Genomic DNA, 20,590 nt, shown 5'->3' with positions numbered 1-20,590 from the left:
TCCCGACACTCTTCAGAATCCCAACGTTGGAACTCCAAATGGGCAAGGATACCGATGCCCACATCACCACGATCATAGGTTTTAGGGCTTGGCAAGGGGGGTTAGGTTTAGGCATTAGGCACGGGGAGGAGGAAGGATGGTTAGGCTGTGGGGGAGGGAGGGTTAGGTTTACGCGTCAGGTGGGGGGGTTAGGTTTAGGCATCAGGCAGAGGGTTAGGGTTAGGTTGCAGGTGGGGGGAGGTTAGGGTTAGGCACCCCCTGGGGAGGTTAGGCTGCAAGGGAGGGAGGGTTAGGTTTAGGCATCAGGCGGGGGGAATTAAGTTTAGGCTGCGGGTGGGGGGAGCTTCGGGTTAGGCACCCCCAGGGGTGGTTAGGCTGCGGGGGAGTGAGGGTTAGGTTTAGGTGGGGGAATTAGGTTTAGGCATCAGGTGGGGGGTTAAGTTTAGGCTGTGGGTGGGGGGAGGTTAGGGTTAGGCTGCGGGTATGGTGGGTTAGTGTTAAGCATCCCTGGGGGTGGTTAGGCTGCGGGGGAGGGAGGGTTAGGTTTAGGCATCAGGCGGGATGTTAGATTTAGGCGTCAGGTGCTGGGTTATGTTTAGGCTGTGTGTGGGGGGAGGTTAGCATTAGGCTGCAGGTAGGGTGGGTTAGGGTTAGGCACCCCCGGGAGTTGTTAGGCTGCGAGGGATGGAGGGTTAGGTTTAGGCAGCAGGGACGGAGGGGGGTGGTTAGTCTGCAGGAGAGGGAGGGTTAGGTTTAGGCAGCAGGGACGGAGGTTAGGATTAGGCACCTCCGCAGGAGGTTAGGCACAAAGGGGGGAGGTTAGGATTAGACTGCGGACAGGCGGGCTTAGGAGGTGGGGAGAGGGAGAGGGTTAGGCATCAGGTGGAGGGGTTAGGGTTAGGCTGCGGGTTGGGGGAGGATAGGGTTGGGCTGCGGGTAGGGTGGGTTAGGGACCCCCAGGGGGTGGTTAGGCTGTGGGGGAGGGAGGGTTAGGTTTAGGCATCAGGCGGGGGGTTAGGATTAGGCTGCGGGTGGGGGGAAGTTAGGGTTAGGCTGTGGGTAGGGTGGGTTAGGGTTAGGCACCCCCGGGAGTGGTTAGGCTGCGGGGAAGGGAGGGTTAGGTTTAGGCAGCAGGGACGGAGGTTAGGATTAGGCACCTCTGTGGGAGGGTTAGGAACAAAGGGGGGAGGTTAGGATTAGACTGCGGACAGGCGGGTTTAGGGGGTGGGGAGAGGGAGAGGGTTAGGCATCAGGTGGAGGGGTTAGGGTTAGGCTGCGGGTTGGGGGAGGATAGGGTTGGGCTGCGGGTAGGGTGGGTTAGGGACCCCCAGGGGTGGTTAGGCTGTGGGGGAGGGAGGGTTAGGTTTAGGCATCAGGCGGGGGGGTTAGGATTAGGCTGCGGGTGGGGGGAAGTTAGGGTTAGGCTGTGGGTAGGGTGGGTTAGGGTTAGGCACCCCCGGGAGTGGTTAGGCTGCGGGGAAGGGAGGGTTAGGTTTAGGCAGCAGGGACGGAGGTTAGGATTAGGCACCTCTGCGGGAGGGTTAGGCACAAAGAGGGAGGTTAGGGTTAGACTGCAGACAGTCAGAATTAGGGGGTGGGGAGAGGGGAGAACACCCCTTACTCACCCCTGTCGGTCTTTTCTGGACTGGGATCCCAGCATTGGTATGACAACCACCGGGATCCCATGCGCTGGGATAGCATACTGACCCCTCTATTAGTACACCTCTTAATGCCCAGAGGGAAGGGCGATCCTGAGGCCATGGTTCCCCAGAGGTTTCCCCCCAAGGGGGTTTTTCCTCTCCTGAGTGCTGAAGGATGACTCTTCATGAGTCCAGAGGTGTAGCTTTTATGCCATAATGAGTACCAATCTCATGCCCATCCCTGCAATGTATAAGAAGTAAAATAATTGCGCTAGTTCACATGTGCAATCGTCAGACAGCGTATGTGAGAGCAGACAGTAATGCAGAGGGATCCCAAGGATCCTTCTCTTGGGAATTATTGCATAATGTAGCCCACAGGCTACAAAAGCCATTTAGAAATGGCATTAGCTGCCGGGTCAAGCTCAGACATGCTTTGCATTCTGGAGCTTGGTGAGTTTCACAGTTTACCATCTGCCGTAGAAACCTTTGGTGGCTGCTTTTGTGTTCAAAATAGGAGGAATGCAATAGATATCTCAAATATCCATTGCAGTGCCCAATACATACATTCAGGGGCTGGATAATATTTGTGGGCAGTAGAGATGAGCGGGTTCGGTTTCTCTGAATCCGAACCCGCCAGAACTTCATGTTTTTTTTCACGGGTCCGAGCGACTCGGATCTTCCCGCCTTGCTCGGTTAACCCGAGCGCGCCCGAACGTCATCATGACGCTGTCGGATTCTCGCGAGGCTCGGATTCTATCGCGAGACTCGGATTCTATATAAGGAGCCGCGCGTCGCCGCCATTTTCACACGTGCATTGAGATTGATAGGGAGAGGACGTGGCTGGCGTCCTCTCCGTTTAGAATAGATTAGAGAGACACTTGATTTACTAATTTTGGGGAGCATTAGGAGTACTCAGTACAGTGCAGAGTTTTGCTGATAGTGACCAGTGACCACCAGTTTTATTTATAATCCGTTCTCTGCCTGAAAAAAGCGATACACAGCACACAGTGACTCAGTCACATACCATATCTGTGTGCACTGCTCAGGCTCAGGCCAGTGTGCTGCATCATCTATTATCTATATATAATATTATATATATCTGTCTGACTGCTCAGCTCACACAGCTTATAATTGTGGGGGAGACTGGGGAGCACTACTGCAGTGCCAGTTATAGGTTATAGCAGGAGCCAGGAGTACATAATATATTATATAGTGAGTGACCACCAGACACACAGTGCAGTTTATTTAATATATCCGTTCTCTGCCTGAAAAAAGCGATACACACAGTGACTCAGTCAGTCACATACCATATCTGTGTGCACTGCTCAGGCTCAGGCCAGTGTGCTGCATCATCTATATATATTATATATCTGTCTGACTGCTCAGCTCACACAGCTTATAATTGTGGGGGAGACTGGGGAGCACTACTGCAGTGCCAGTTATAGGTTATAGCAGGAGCCAGGAGTACATAATATTATATTAAAATTAAACAGTGCACACTTTTGCTGCAGGAGTGCCACTGCCAGTGTGACTAGTGACCAGTGACCTGACCACCAGTATATATAATATTAGTAGTATACTATCTCTTTATCAACCAGTCTATATTAGCAGCAGACACAGTACAGTGCGGTAGTTCACGGCTGTGGCTACCTCTGTGTCGGCACTCGGCAGCCCGTCCATAATTGTATATACCACCTAACCGTGGTTTTTTTTTCTTTCTTTATACATACATACTAGTTACGAGTATACTATCTCTTTATCAACCAGTCTATATATTAGCAGCAGACACAGTACAGTGCGGTAGTTCACGGCTGTGGCTACCTCTGTGTCGGCACTCGGCAGCCCGTCCATAATTGTATACTAGTATCCAATCCATCCATCTCCATTGTTTACCTGAGGTGCCTTTTAGTTGTGCCTATTAAAATATGGAGAACAAAAATGTTGAGGTTCCAAAATTAGGGAAAGATCAAGATCCACTTCCACCTCGTGCTGAAGCTGCTGCCACTAGTCATGGCCGAGACGATGAAATGCCAGCAACGTCGTCTGCCAAGGCCGATGCCCAATGTCATAGTACAGAGCATGTCAAATCCAAAACACCAAATATCAGTAAAAAAAGGACTCCAAAACCTAAAATAAAATTGTCGGAGGAGAAGCGTAAACTTGCCAATATGCCATTTACCACACGGAGTGGCAAGGAACGGCTGAGGCCCTGGCCTATGTTCATGGCTAGTGGTTCAGCTTCACATGAGGATGGAAGCACTCAGCCTCTCGCTAGAAAAATGAAAAGACTCAAGCTGGCAAAAGCAGCACAGCAAAGAACTGTGCATTCTTCGAAATCCCAAATCCACAAGGAGAGTCCAATTGTGTCGGTTGCGATGCCTGACCTTCCCAACACTGGACGTGAAGAGCATGCGCCTTCCACCATTTGCACGCCCCCTGCAAGTGCTGGAAGGAGCACCCGCAGTCCAGTTCCTGATAGTCAGATTGAAGATGTCAGTGTTGAAGTACACCAGGATGAGGAGGATATGGGTGTTGCTGGCGCTGGGGAGGAAATTGACCAGGAGGATTCTGATGGTGAGGTGGTTTGTTTAAGTCAGGCACCCGGGGAGACACCTGTTGTCCGTGGGAGGAATATGGCCGTTGACATGCCAGGTGAAAATACCAAAAAAATCAGCTCTTCGGTGTGGAGGTATTTCACCAGAAATGCGGACAACAGGTGTCAAGCCGTGTGTTCCCTTTGTCAAGCTGTAATAAGTAGGGGTAAGGACGTTAACCACCTCGGAACATCCTCCCTTATACGTCACCTGCAGCGCATTCATAATAAGTCAGTGACAAGTTCAAAAACTTTGGGTGACAGCGGAAGCAGTCCACTGACCAGTAAATCCCTTCCTCTTGTAACCAAGCTCACGCAAACCACCCCACCAACTCCCTCAGTGTCAATTTCCTCCTTCCCCAGGAATGCCAATAGTCCTGCAGGCCATGTCACTGGCAATTCTGACGAGTCCTCTCCTGCCTGGGATTCCTCCGATGCATCCTTGCGTGTAACGCCTACTGCTGCTGGCGCTGCTGTTGTTGCCGCTGGGAGTCGATGGTCATCCCAGAGGGGAAGTCGTAAGCCCACTTGTACTACTTCCAGTAAGCAATTGACTGTTCAACAGTCCTTTGCGAGGAAGATGAAATATCACAGCAGTCATCCTACTGCAAAGCGGATAACTGAGTCCTTGACAACTATGTTGGTGTTAGACGTGCGTCCGGTATCCGCCGTTAGTTCACAGGGAACTAGACAATTTATTGAGGCAGTGTGCCCCCGTTACCAAATACCATCTAGGTTCCACTTCTCTAGGCAGGCGATACCGAGAATGTACACGGACGTCAGAAAAAGACTCACCAGTGTCCTAAAAAATGCAGTTGTACCCAATGTCCACTTAACCACGGACATGTGGACAAGTGGAGCAGGGCAGGGTCAGGACTATATGACTGTGACAGCCCACTGGGTAGATGTATGGACTCCCGCCGCAAGAACAGCAGCGGCGGCACCAGTAGCAGCATCTCGCAAACGCCAACTCTTTCCTAGGCAGGCTACGCTTTGTATCACCGCTTTCCAGAATACGCACACAGCTGAAAACCTCTTACGGCAACTGAGGAAGATCATCGCGGAATGGCTTACCCCAATTGGACTCTCCTGTGGATTTGTGGCATCGGACAACGCCAGCAATATTGTGTGTGCATTAAATATGGGCAAATTCCAGCACGTCCCATGTTTTGCACATACCTTGAATTTGGTGGTGCAGAATTTTTTAAAAAACGACAGGGGCGTGCAAGAGATGCTGTCGGTGGCCAGAAAAATTGCAGGACACTTTCGGCGTACAGGCACCATGTACAGAAGACTGGAGCACCACCAAAAACTACTGAACCTGCCCTGCCATCATCTGAAGCAAGAAGTGGTAACGAGGTGGAATTCAACCCTCTATATGCTTCAGAGGTTGGAGGAGCAGCAAAAGGCCATTCAAGCCTATACAATTGAGCACGATATAGTAGGTGTAATGCACCTGTCTCAAGTGCAGTGGAGAATGATTTCAACGTTGTGCAAGGTTCTGATGCCCTTTGAACTTGCCACACGTGAAGTCAGTTCAGACACTGCCAGCCTGAGTCAGGTCATTCCCCTCATCAGGCTTTTGCAGAAGAAGCTGGAGGCATTGAAGAAGGAGCTAAAAGGGAGCGATTCCGCTAGGCATGTGGGACTTGTGGATGCAGCCCTTAATTCGCTTAACAAGGATTCACGGGTGGTCAATCTGTTGAAATCAGAGCACTACATTTTGGCCACCGTGCTCGATCCTAGATTTAAAGCCTGTCGAAGTCAGAAAAATGTCTCAATGCACACTGCCATATTTGCACCGCACACTGGTCCGTGCTGCGCGTGCGTACGCTCTCCCGTGGAGGCGCATACCCGCAATAGCGTGCACACGCAGGCGCGGTATGCGCATTTACGGTAGAGTTTATGTGATCGTAGCGTGCGACTCATTCGTTACAAATGTTCACAATTAATGTAGTTTATAGATTATGGTCCCTTTGATAGATTCTGAAAGTTTGGTTAATATAGAATGTCCCTGAACGGAGGAATCCCTCTTTGTATTGTGCGAAGGATCTAACAGGGGTCATACAGCAGTGTTTGGTACCCATCGGAAGAGTATTTAAATAGCAATATTCCGGTGTTGGTTTGGAGCAGATTAATCGCTCGTGCGAATAGTTATGGACATAAGAAGTTATGTCCATTTATTTATTTGTCCTTACTTAGTCATGCATCTGAACAGTTGGAGACAGGCATCAGTAGGTCTCAAATGTCTCTTTGACCTCAGGAATCCCCCAAACAATAGTTTGCATGTTAAGAGGGCCTCATACCTACACATGCATAAGGTAAACACAGGAATAGTAATTGAAGATCAATTGTACTCCAAATCAGTATCTTTCCCGCAGACGGAGTACAATAGTCTTTAATTACACTGAGCTTTGAGACTCAATGAGGAAGGCCAACACCTGTGTTTACAAATGGGGCTGGATTTGTATACAGGAGAATGAGGGCTGAGATGTCATTGTCTCAACTGAAAGTGGACATCATGAATATAGAACAAAACCCAGACAGGATTCTGGGTTTGTATTCGCCAAACAATACCCCCTCCAGAAGACAGGAATGTGTTAGTTATCACCCATTGTTTTGCATAACCAGGGCCACTGATATGAATCAACCTATGACCTTTGTTATAATGCGAAGCCGAGTTCCTGCGTCCAATGGACAGTGAGACTGTAGGGACCAATAGATTGCATTGTGTGAGTAGCATAAAAGACGGGTCAGTGACATCCAGCCTGCACTTCTCTTCAAACTGTTATCATTGCTGATAATCGGGAAGCTGGCTGTCCAGAGGCGCTTGCGATCGTTACCCTTTGTGCGTAAGTTCTCTCCATAATCATTGTCTTTCTGTGAGCCAAATTCTCTCTCTCTCTCTCTCTCTCTCTCTCTCTATCTCTCTCTCTCCTCTTTTCTCTTAAATACCTCATAGTATTATAGTATTGTATTGTATTGTATTTAGGTCAGCGTAGTATTGTCTTTTTGTATTTATTGTTTAGTTCTGTGGTTAGGAGGTCTCTGTTATATTGTAGCGTATCATATGTACTGTTATCCCCTTTTACAAGTATATTAGATATAATACAGTTAATAGGCTTTGGAAACCTAAACCAGTATCTGTGTATTTACTATAGTGTTAAGTGTTCACTTGAGCTTCGGTGACGCTCAAGCAGCTTTGTAGGTAGTCAGGTTACACAAGGTTGCACTTACACCCTGTACTCACATTAAGGTATTCTGTGTATTTCATCGGTATAAGGTTTTAACATAAAGGTATAGTGTTGTGAGCGTCTGCACCGCTGGTGACCTCCTCATGGTCTCTAGCGTATGCTACGTTACAGCGAATCTTTTCCCCTAGACATAACCAATAACGTGTCCTGTGATCACTGGGCCGTGAGCGAACGTGACGCTTGAGCGTCTCGCCTACGGCTGAGCGATCGTTACGCAAATAGCGTATCATTACGGTATTTCTTAAGTAAACAGCGTACAGTGTTCTTAGCTTCATAAAGGGTTGATTATACGACAAAGGAATTTAGCATTGTCAATTGCGGGCTCGTCCGGTCCTTTTCACATCTGCACTAGGTAGATCAGCAGACATTATCCCCCAGCAAAGGGTGGGAGGTTGTCTCGCAGTTGCTGACGGGATAAGCGTCTGCTTCGCTTAGGTAAAGAGTGCTGAAGGAATCCGGTAACCGGAAGAACAAAACGCTTGTGTCTTTTTAAAACTGTTTATTTTTCTTTTGTCTTGCGTACGCACGCATATATCTGCATTTCTGTTTCATTTTCGTATATCACTATTCCTGTCTGCCAAATTTTATAGTTGATAGAAAGGGCTAAAAGGAGATTTGCTGTTATTTAATAAGTAGAGGTAATAGTTAAAGTATAGAACAACACACGGCTTGTCCGAGAGACGAGGCAGCCAGTGTGCAGTGTGGATTGCGGTAGATGATCAGGGATCATCTACATTGATAAAATATATATTGTGTTACGGTGGATCCTTTGCATTGCGTACACGTGTCACTAACAAAGACTAGCGTACGCAATCCGAAAGGCAGACGCACGCAGCGTACATTACGCAACGTAGCGTCTGGTTACGCCCACGTAGCTCAAGTTGTGATAAAGTTGAATTAGCGCAAAAGCGATAAGTAGCGCAAAAGTGAAGTAACGCAAGGCGATAAATAACACAAATTGATTTCAGCTTTCCAAAACTTAGTTTAAATACCTTGTTTTACTGTAGTACCTCTGGGGAGAGCTATCAGACTACGGGAAATGATTTTTCTGATCAGAAAACTATAAGAATGATAGTGGGTTGAAAACGGTATGAGTGTATTGAATCCCGCTTTGTGGACTTTGTGATCTATGTGATAATCCCGCTTTGTGGACTTTGTGATCTATGTGATAATTTGTGATCTATGTGGAATGTGATGAGCACGATCTGAGTGAAAACGTGCAACAGAGTGTGATAAAGTTTTCGTTGTATTACGCTCTGGCTGTTTTGGAGCACAGTAGGGAGACTCCAATGATCCTACCATTTATGGGCAACAAGTGTCTATAAGTGGTACGATTGGACCGCACGGTTGTATGTGTGACCAATAACGCAACGTGATATGAGGTCGTATATCCATGCGTAAATCTTGCCCTCATACGTGTTGTAGGGAGCACATGCAAGCGTGATTTGTGTAAAAGAAAAAGGAAGGGAATTTTCTCAGGAAAATCTCTAGAGATAGGGCCTGCAACGGCTACACGTGTCTGCTAGAAGGCGGACCGGAGATACCCGGAGCAGAAGAAGTTCAGTGGAAGAGCTTTAAGGATTTCCAACGAAGTTCTGTGTTTGGTGCATTTTAGGAAGTTTTTCTGTGTTAAAAAGGTCCACAATGGCAGCCAAGTGCACAACACAGAGACGGTCGGAGGTCAGGATTCAGACTCCAGAGGCTTGCAGACCCCGAGGGTCTGCTCGGTTAGTAATGTGGGGGAAATATGGTCCCCACTCTGAGACCTTTTGTGATGAATGGACACGAATGACTGCGGGGGATAAGGCACCATTTCCCGGGATAGGTAGTTTTGACTCAGAGGTGTTGCATAATTTAAGGCGAAGGATATGTCTCGTCAAATCAGCAAAGAGACGAATCAAGCATTATGATTGTTTACAAATATGGCAACAGGAGAGTGAAATGCAAAGAAATATAACTTACTTACCTAACTTTCATCTTGAGAGAGGAGAGGTGGCAATGGAGGGGATTGTGGTTGCGGAGAGAAGCACAAGGGTGAACAATAAAAATGCTCTTAGCAACAGTAGTACAGATAATAAGAATAAGTGTAATAAATGTAACCAAGATAATTGTAATACTGTTGAATGTACAACTATTAACCCATGCAAGTCGCACCCCATGTTAAACTTTCCTCAGGAACACCAACCAGAAAGTGAACCAAGAACGATGTCGGCACCTCTTTCAGAAGCCATCACACAAGACGTCCAGGTGGACACGACCCAGTCGGTAAAAACTGTAATCAAACCCCCTAATGGAGGGTCAGGTGAGGTCGTGTTCACAGGTATGTATGGTAATATACATCACGCACAAACAAATGTACCTTATATCCTAGAACCAATTCAGAATGACATTACTGGACTTAATCCTGTTAGGGTAATTGCAGTACCAAATGGGGAAACTGACTCTTCAGGAATCACTCCTGTCAGGAACATCGCCATGTACTGCCCTTTTTCCCGAACAGAATTAAGAGCAATTCTGTCTGAATTTCCTGATCCCAGGAAAGACTTAGTTGCTTGTCAAAGGTACATTAGAGTGCTAGGACAGACTGCAGAGCCAAGTAACAAAGATTGGAGGACAGTGTTGAGGGCATGTTTACCCCCCGATGTTGATTCATTGAAATTTATCACTGATTGTAAGCTAGATGAGGAAGTGCCACTAACAAACAAGTATAACCAAGACAATATAAAAAGAATCAATCTACAGTTAAAAGAATATTTTCCTACAGTAGCGAAGTGGAATAAAATCTATACAATAAGACAAAAAGAAGGTGAATCCGCAGAAGAGTATTTTCACCGGGCTCTGCAGGATATGGCTAGGTACACTGGTATAGATGACATTGAAACTAATGTACACCACAGAGAGGTAGCTGTGTCTGTATTAGCGAGCAACTTGAAAGACACACTAAAAATTAGGGTACAAACTTCAATACCTCATTGGAGAGGTATCTCGGTGGCGGCATTAAGAGAGTCCGCTATCGAGCATGACCGAAATATCCAAAGAACCAGGGAAGCGCAGGGAGAGCGGTTGATGACACTGAACATCCAAGCACTAGAGGATGCATCAAGTCGACCGGAACCCCAGGCCCCTAGTACATGGAGAAGGCCAAGGATTTGTTACCATTGTAGAAGAGAAGGGCATTATGCCAGTAACTGTAATAACCCACATAAAGTTAGACCCCCTAGACATGAAAATGAGCAAAATTACAACACACACCATTACAATCAAGGATCACATAGGCAGGAAAGGTGATTATTAGGAATGGAGGCAAGCCTGAGGTAACGGTTAATGAAGTGGGAGGTCATTCACTGAAAGACACAGGAATGACCAGGTGAAAAGTTGTAAATGTATTTGTGAAAAATGTTTTTTTTTCTTTCTCTCTCTATCCCCATCTCTGACGAGTATTGGTAAGAATTCACACATTGCATATTCGCCTGGTCCTTGTAGAAGTCTACCAAACCCCAGCATGACCTATCCACCACAATGTATTCTGGCCAGATACAGACAGTGGAATAATGCAAGTGCTGGTGGGGAGGGACTGCTCAAGGAGACCATTAGACACGTAGATACGACAGCCTGATAGTCTGACAATGTTTTTCTAATACTAACAATGTTTTCTTACAAATGTTTAAAAATGCTTTGTTTCTCTTCTCTTATTGGTGGTTATTGTCGGGTTATGTAATGTATATATGCACATGAATTGTTCTCTATCTCTTTTGTTTTTTTTTATTTTCTCTCTCTTCTCACTCATGTTTCCATGGTTTAAAGATGCCATGTCACCCCTCAGTTGGACCAATGGTAATGCCAGATTTTTGCTCCTTACAGAAAGATCGTCGGTTAGGAAGGAATATTGCATCACCAGAATGATCGTTTTTGAAGACTGAGAGACAACACCTTTGAGAGGACAGCAGAACAAGAAGAACAACAAGACGAGAGAACTTATTATCGTAACGAGTTCTCTCCCCCTCAAATTGATTTTTTTGTACCCCATTACAAATTTCTTCTTTTCTCCTCCTGTAAGATGGACTTGCCCCAAGAGACTGTGATATGGATTTTTCCCGTTAACCATGATGTTGACCAGAGCAGTCTGTTTCGGTGAGAGTACCAGTGAGGTCGAGAAAGGATCCAGAAAGGTCCTGATGACTGAGACGGAGGTGTAAATTTCCAATAGCCACCCAATCACCAAGCAAAGGCGAGTACCGGGCACGATCTAACAACCATGTTATTTGTAAACAACTGTGAAGGAATGTTAGTTCAAAAAGAAAGTTGTATCTATAGGCTCTGTAACAAAGAAATGCCAATCTAGTTTTAATATCCATATGGACCGGCATCCATTGAGTGACTATCACTCTCTAGTGGGTAACGTGTTGAACCAAACAGATTGTTGGGTATGCTCTCAAGTACCTCAGGGTCACAGCAAATCAGGGCTAGTACCATTTCCTTTAACGGTAGGGGAGGTACTTGAGCTAAAGGGTGGGAGACCGGTGGACAGGAGGTTTAATATCTCCAGCCCTCCTAGTTTGAAGCTCCACCAATACCATGTGGATAGGTCCCTCTTATGTTTTAACATCTCCAATCCTAGAAAACCGGGAAATTGGGAAGTGTCATGGAGCAACCAAACCATGACCTTTTCACATAGAGCAGATAGAATGCCTACAGATACAGAGCTCGTACGCCACATAGCCAGTAGAGGAAAATCTTTCCGGTATCGATATACCTTAGGAAATAGGATTACTAAAAGTTGGAGAGGTATCACCAGGATACTGTGCACATATCGTACAAACCGATACGTGCATTAAGCAGATGGAAGAATTAGGGTCAGGGGATTTCACCTGGAAGGTTTGTAACATGGTCATGTCCTTCTCCGTCCCATATGTTCTCCCCGATGATGCATATTTCATATGCGGGAGAAAGGCGTACAAGTGGCTTGCCCCAAACTCTGAAGGATTGTGTTATATTGGAAAAGTATTGCCTGAAGTGATGACTGTAACACATGACAAAATGAAAGAGATACACCGTGGTGCCCAAGCTCCTTATACTCACACTCACTACGAGCACCTTGTTAAAAGACAACTGTCAGAAAGGTTAGAGCATCCGGCCTCTGATCTTATCCATGAATCCACCGGGATTCAGGTTCTGGTAGCGTTAGATTTCACTCGTACCGCTCGAGGAGTGATGAATTATAGATACATTTCCGCACTCGCCAATTTGTTAGATAATATCACTGAAATGTATGATGACACGTTTAGATACACTGGAAGAGAACTCCAAGCTTACAAAACAGAACTAGTTCAGCATAGGATGGTTCTTAATTACCTTACAGCAGTAACAGGCGGATATTGTGTTACATTGGCAACACAGTACGGCATAAAGTGTTGCACGTATATCACCAATAGCACCGAGGATCCGGTAGAGGTCATAGACCAAAAGATGGACGATATTCTGCAATTAAAGTGGGAATTTCGTCGAAAACACAATCTCACCCTTGCTGCTGTAGGTAATGAGCTGACTGGTTGGGTGTCATGGTTGAACCCGCGAAATTGGTTCTCCGGTTTGGGAGACTGGGCTCAAGGAGTCATAATGGATGTTGGAAAGTTTCTCCTATGTATCTTGGGTGTCGTTATATCGATTGGATTGATATTTAGATGCGGGCAGGCTTTAATGAGGTGCAAACAAAGTACAAGAGTGATGAGCTTGAGGAGTGAGGAAACTGTAATTAACCTAGATTTGATTTACGACCCAATGTTAGAAACCATGACGTAATGAGTATACGGTCCGTCTTTCACCCATTTCTATGTTTTCCTCCGAGGTACAAAGACCCACGTAGACGAAGGATTTGATGAGCCAAGGGGCCGACAACGGAAAGATGGAAAGAAGAAGAGCAGACGACCTGATATACAAGATTTTGATGGACAATGCCATGGGTACCCCAGTTTCCCTAGGAACTTTAAAATCACGCTAGCCCAACATTTTTTTGTAAATCCATGGACGTTGTTTGCTTTACTCACGATTTATGAGCAAAAGCACAAAGAAGAAGACTCCAATCAACCGACACCAATCAAGACCTCAATCGACGAATGTACATTTCCCTGACATAGAATATCATTGCATTTTCCATAAGTGTTCTTTATCTTCATCTCTACAACCCTCAGGTAATGACACACATAGTCGATAGGGAATACAGGCACAGATATCAGCAACCACATACCTCCCCCATTCATGTATCATCAACTAAAATGTGCATCCCCATTTTGTTACAACTGAAAGCCGAAATGAGCTCGGTAGAGTTTGACAGCCCATCCACAGACCCTTAGTACGGGATAAGAAGGAATTCAAATGTATACTTCGCAATACCTCGAAGCTGGATTTACCACACGTACGGCACGATGATACATGACCCTCCAAACATGGACTCATACACACATGCTTCTGCTTTCTCACTAGGTCATACCCTTTTCACACCTACTCCTCTCTTCTTCCTTACCCCACCATGGAAATCAATTAACCCCTGACTTACATTTTTCTCCTTAAATATTTTGTGGCAGTTATTATTGACTGCCAAAGGGTAGACTGTCGAAGTCAGAAAAATGTCTCAATGCACACTGCCATATTTGCACCGCACACTGGTCCGTGCTGCGCGTGCGTACGCTCTCCCGTGGAGGCGCATACCCGCAATAGCGTGCACACGCAGGCGCGGTATGCGCATTTACGGTAGAGTTTATGTGATCGTAGCGTGCGACTCATTCGTTACAAATGTTCACAATTAATGTAGTTTATAGATTATGGTCCCTTTGATAGATTCTGAAAGTTTGGTTAATATAGAATGTCCCTGAACGGAGGAATCCCTCTTTGTATTGTGCGAAGGATCTAACAGGGGTCATACAGCAGTGTTTGGTACCCATCGGAAGAGTATTTAAATAGCAATATTCCGGTGTTGGTTTGGAGCAGATTAATCGCTCGTGCGAATAGTTATGGACATAAGAAGTTATGTCCATTTATTTATTTGTCCTTACTTAGTCATGCATCTGAACAGTTGGAGACAGGCATCAGTAGGTCTCAAATGTCTCTTTGACCTCAGGAATCCCCCAAACAATAGTTTGCATGTTAAGAGGGCCTCATACCTACACATGCATAAGGTAAACACAGGAATAGTAATTGAAGATCAATTGTACTCCAAATCAGTATCTTTCCCGCAGACGGAGTACAATAGTCTTTAATTACACTGAGCTTTGAGACTCAATGAGGAAGGCCAACACCTGTGTTTACAAATGGGGCTGGATTTGTATACAGGAGAATGAGGGCTGAGATGTCATTGTCTCAACTGAAAGTGGACATCATGAATATAGAACAAAACCCAGACAGGATTCTGGGTTTGTATTCGCCAAACAATACCCCCTCCAGAAGACAGGAATGTGTTAGTTATCACCCATTGTTTTGCATAACCAGGGCCACTGATATGAATCAACCTATGACCTTTGTTATAATGCGAAGCCGAGTTCCTGCGTCCAATGGACAGTGAGACTGTAGGGACCAATAGATTGCATTGTGTGAGTAGCATAAAAGACGGGTCAGTGACATCCAGCCTGCACTTCTCTTCAAACTGTTATCATTGCTGATAATCGGGAAGCTGGCTGTCCAGAGGCGCTTGCGATCGTTACCCTTTGTGCGTAAGTTCTCTCCATAATCATTGTCTTTCTGTGAGCCAAATTCTCTCTCTCTCTCTCTCTCTCTCTCTCTCTATCTCTCTCTCTCCTCTTTTCTCTTAAATACCTCATAGTATTATAGTATTGTATTGTATTGTATTTAGGTCAGCGTAGTATTGTCTTTTTGTATTTATTGTTTAGTTCTGTGGTTAGGAGGTCTCTGTTATATTGTAGCGTATCATATGTACTGTTATCCCCTTTTACAAGTATATTAGATATAATACAGTTAATAGGCTTTGGAAACCTAAACCAGTATCTGTGTATTTACTATAGTGTTAAGTGTTCACTTGAGCTTCGGTGACGCTCAAGCAGCTTTGTAGGTAGTCAGGTTACACAAGGTTGCACTTACACCCTGTACTCACATTAAGGTATTCTGTGTATTTCATCGGTATAAGGTTTTAACATAAAGGTATAGTGTTGTGAGCGTCTGCACCGCTGGTGACCTCCTCATGGTCTCTAGCGTATGCTACGTTACAGCGAATCTTTTCCCCTAGACATAACCAATAACGTGTCCTGTGATCACTGGGCCGTGAGCGAACGTGACGCTTGAGCGTCTCGCCTACGGCTGAGCGATCGTTACGCAAATAGCGTATCATTACGGTATTTCTTAAGTAAACAGCGTACAGTGTTCTTAGCTTCATAAAGGGTTGATTATACGACAAAGGAATTTAGCATTGTCAAGCCTACCTTGGATCTCTCTTTCCGGCAGACACAGGTCTGCTGGGGTTGAAAGACCTGCTGGTGACAAAATTGTCAAGTCAAGCGGAACGCGACCTGTCAACATCTCCTCCTTCACATTCTCCCGCAACTGGGGGTGCGAGGAAAAGGCTTAGAATTCCGAGCCCACCCGCTGGCGGTGATGCAGGGCAGTCTGGAGCGACTGCTGATGCTGACATCTGGTCCGGACTGAAGGACCTGACAACGATTACGGACATGTCGTCTACTGTCACTGCATATGATTCTCTCAACATTGATAGAATGGTGGAGGATTATATGAGTGACCGCATCCAAGTAGGCACGTCACACAGTCCGTACTTATACTGGCAGGAAAAAGAGGCAATTTGGAGGCCCTTGCACAAACTGGCTTTATTCTACCTAAGTTGCCCTCCCACAAGTGTGTACTCCGAAAGAGTGTTTAGTGCCGCCGCTCACCTTGTCAGCAATCGGCGTACGAGGTTACATCCAGAAAATGTGGAGAAGATGATGTTCATTAAAATGAATTATAATCAATTCCTCCGCGGAGACATTGACCAGCAGCAATTGCCTCCACAAAGTACACAGGGAGCTGAGATGGTGGATTCCAGTGGGGACGAATTGATAATCTGTGAGGAGGGGGATGTACACGGTGATATATCGGAGGGTGAAGATGAGGTGGACATCTTGCCTCTGTAGAGCCAGTTTGTGCAAGGAGAGATTAATTGCTTCTTTTTTGGGGGGGGTCCAAACCAACCCGTCATATCAGTCACAGTCGTGTGGCAGACCCTGTCACTGAAATGATGGGTTGGTTAAAGTGTGCATGTCCTGTTTTGTTTATACAACATAAGGGTGGGTGGGAGGGCCCAAGGACAATTCCATCTTGCACCTCTTTTTTCTTTTCTTTTTCTTTGCATCATGTGCTGATTGGGGAGGGTTTTTTGGAAGGGACATCCTGCGTGACACTGCAGTGCCACTCCTAGATGGGCCAGGTGTTTGTGTCGGCCACTAGGGTCGCTAATCTTACTCACACAGTCAGCTACCTCATTGCGCCTCTTTTTTTCTTTGCGTCATGTGCTGTTTGGGGAGGGTTTTTTGGAAGGGACATCCTGCGTGACACTGCAGTGCCACTCCTAGTTGGGCCCGGTGTTTGTGTCGGCCACTAGGGTCGCTAATCTTACTCACACAGCTACCTCATTGCGCCTCTTTTTTTCTTTGCATCATGTGCTGTTTGGGGAGGGTTTTTTGGAAGGGCCATCCTGCGTGACACTGCAGTGCCACTCCTAGATGGGCCCGGTGTTTGTGTCGGCCACTAGGGTCGCTAATCTTACTCACACAGCTACCTCATTGCGCCTCTTTTTTTCTTTGCGTCATGTGCTGTTTGGGGAGGGTTTTTTGGAAGGGACATCCTGCGTGACACTGCAGTGCCACTCCTAGATGGGCCCGGTGTTTGTGTCGGCCACTAGGGTCGCTTATCTTACTCACACAGCGACCTCGGTGCAAATTTTAGGACTAAAAATAATATTGTGAGGTGTGAGGTATTCAGAATAGACTGAAAATGAGTGTAAATTATGGTTTTTGAGGTTAATAATACTTTGGGATCAAAATGACCCCCAAATTCTATGATTTAAGCTGTTTTTTAGTGTTTTTTGAAAAAAACACCCGAATCCAAAACACACCCGAATCCGACAAAAAAAATTCGGTGAGGTTTTGCCAAAACGCGTTCGAACCCAAAACACGGCCGCGGAACCGAACCCAAAACCAAAACACAAAACCCGAAAAATTTCAGGCGCTCATCTCTAGTGGGCAGCCCCCAAAACCGACTGTTTTTGTAGATGTCTCGCAAATATTATTTATTAAATATTCCACTTAATAAACTTTTTATATTTTAGCATAAACTAAAAAATGTTTTATGTATTCATTGACTGAGTCTCCCGTCTTTACTGAATGCTAATTACGCAGGGTCCGCAAATTATTACGGATATAACTGTTACTCTACTGTCCTGCTGGTGCTACTGGCCTGCTATATAGCAGCCAGACATATATTTTATATACAGCACTCTTGGGGAGATATATCAAACCATCTTCTGTCACTTATCTAGCACAGTACATGAAATGATACCTGTAGTTAGAAGCTTCATTTGATTTGGGCAAATACTCAACTTTATCTCTCTCCACTGCTTGATACATCTCCCGGAAAATATCATGTCTTTCTTTCATTTAATTAACAAGTTAAATTAATTAATTGTCTTTGGAAACAGGGTAAGAAATTCACAGTATAAGTTAATGTTATAAAGGCTTGTCAATACCTCCTGGTACATTTACATTGATTTATCATTCACATTTCTTCCATGCCAGACAGGGGCAGATTGGGAACGTAAAATGGCCCTGGAAATATATGAAAAGTGGCCTTATGTAGGTTGGAGTAAGTCAGCTATAAGTGGGGCCCAACACAAATTTAGCTTAAGAAAATTGTTAGTATTACCCACAGTGGTAGTAAGCAAGGCTAATGCAGCATGGTAGGAAATCACAGAACCAGCAGTCATGTCACAGGAGGTGGAGATCACACCAGTAGGTGGGGCATTGCACTGGTAGGCAGTCACATCACCAGCAGGAGGATCTTGTCACAGGAGGTGGAGATCACACCAGTAGGTGGGGCATTGCACTGGTAGGCAGTCACATCACCTGCAGGAGAAACATGTCACAGGAGGTGGAGATCACACCAGTAGCTGAGGCATTGTACTGGTATGCAGTCACAGCGCCAACAGGAGGATTTTGTCACAGGAGGTGGAGATCACACCAGTAGGTGGAGCATTGCACTGGTAGGCAGGCACAGTACCTATGGTAGCTACACCCCTATATATAAGACATGTAACTGTGGCAGGGAAGGTGGCCTCTCTCAGCTCTGGGCCCCATAGTAGCTAGCTGCACTCCGTGCACCTATGGTAGCTACAACCTTGTATATAACACATGTAACTGTAACAGGGAAGGTGGCCCCTCTCAGCTGTGGGTCCCAAAGCAGCTGCACCTATGGTAGCTACACCCTGCATATAACACATGTAATTGTGACAGGGAAGGTGGCCCCTCTCAGCTCTGCATAGCAGCTGCACTCCCTGCACTTATAAAAAAAAGGGAGGTTTGGGGAAGGCCGCACAGGATTACTAATTGAACAAAATATAGCTACCTCAGAATTAACTGACACTCTTGGGATATTTTTCCCTTTAATTGGTCAATTGTATACCTATAACCAAAATGCTATTGTTGGTAACAATGAATTTTGACGGTCAGTGGTGCTCCCAAGGGTATAGAAGCACAAATCGTAAAGAAGATTACAAAGAAGACAAGATAACCCTGGTAGGGAGCACTCTTATCTGAGGTAACAAAATTAATTAATGTGTATTAATGAAATAATCTTAAAATTACAAATTTTATTAGATATGCCTTAAAAATTTAAGTCTACACAGTCCGTGTGAATTCACTAATAAGTATGTGATCATTTGCGAAAATATATTGATAGATATGGTCTTATCTAGATGACTTCAGTCAGAACAATTCTATATGTTCAAGTCCGTCTACGCAATAATTCCATTACCACTGGTGTGTGGCTAAGTAAGAATATGTTAAAAATTGGACAATGTGACCATCATCTTTATCAATTGTATAGCCCATATACAAATTCTCAGGGCAATAAGTTTGAATCATAGGTCACTGATAGATTATTTTTAGTTGGGTCACCTATACACATACTTGCCTACCTGACCCTCTCCATGAGGGAGAAAATGCTCTGTTCCTGGACTTTCCTGGTAATGTATGATTGCCATCACCTGTGGTAAAACACCTTTCTTATCAATTACCTAGCTCACCACAGGTGATGGCAATCATACATTACCAGGAAAGTCCAGGAACAGAGCATTTTCTCCCTCATATAGAGGGTCAGGTAGGCAAGTATGCCTATACACCAGTATGAGGCCCAATTAACAAAGAGAAGTGTCTGTGAAGCCGTTTCTCAGAAATATAGTGGACATGGGCATGCCATCAGTCAGCCATGTAATGGTGCCACCTGTGTGAAAAAATGATAATTAATTTATGTTAAATCACACGCATATACAAAATGAAGGGGTGTGAGGCACCAGTACTTAAAAAACCCTATTTGTTCTATGTCAAATAGTCCTGTGTTAATCACCCAGAAGGAAATCAATTTACCTTTAATATGGATCACAGTCGCTGCTATGTAGAGGTATGAGGTACATGTGCCTCCATTTTCAGCAGTTGTCAACCATTCAGCTTACTGGGTTAAGGAAGAGGTGTGAGGTATCAGTGCTTAAAGACAGCTATCTGGATAATCAGTTGCTTCGTATCAAACAGTCATGTAATGATCGCACCAAGAAAGTTATGCCTCAGTTGCACAGGCGTGCGCAGAGACTGACTGGCGGGTGCCGCTCCGGACTTCCCCCCCCTCCACGGCATTATAATGTTCTCTCACCTCCCCTGTCCTGGATATAAACAGCTCACCTGGGCGGCCCAGGTGAGCGGACCAGGTGAGCAGTCTATATCCAGGACAGGGGAGGTGAGAGAACACTATAATGCCGTGGAGGGGGCGAAGTCCGGAGCGGCACCCGCCAGTCAGTCTCTGCGCACGCCTGTGCTCAGTTGTCAACAGCTAGATACACC

At 45.6% G+C, this 20,590-nt stretch overlaps 1 long non-coding RNA gene across 1 annotated transcript in view; it reads right to left on the bottom strand.

Moving 5' to 3' along the window:
• LOC134935504 (uncharacterized) overlaps positions 1–20,370 on the bottom strand; it is a 55,073-nt gene extending 34,703 nt beyond the window's left edge. Inside the window, exon 1 of the long non-coding RNA XR_010180199.1 lies at positions 20,123–20,370. This is a non-coding gene — a long non-coding RNA (uncharacterized LOC134935504). The remainder of the gene's footprint in view (positions 1–20,122) is intronic.
• Positions 20,371–20,590: the final 220 nt, after the last annotated feature.

Source organism: Pseudophryne corroboree, chromosome 6 (assembly GCF_028390025.1).
Source record: "Pseudophryne corroboree isolate aPseCor3 chromosome 6, aPseCor3.hap2, whole genome shotgun sequence".
Lineage (NCBI taxonomy): Eukaryota > Metazoa > Chordata > Amphibia > Anura > Myobatrachidae > Pseudophryne > Pseudophryne corroboree.
This window is presented reverse-complemented; position numbering and strand designations above follow the sequence as displayed.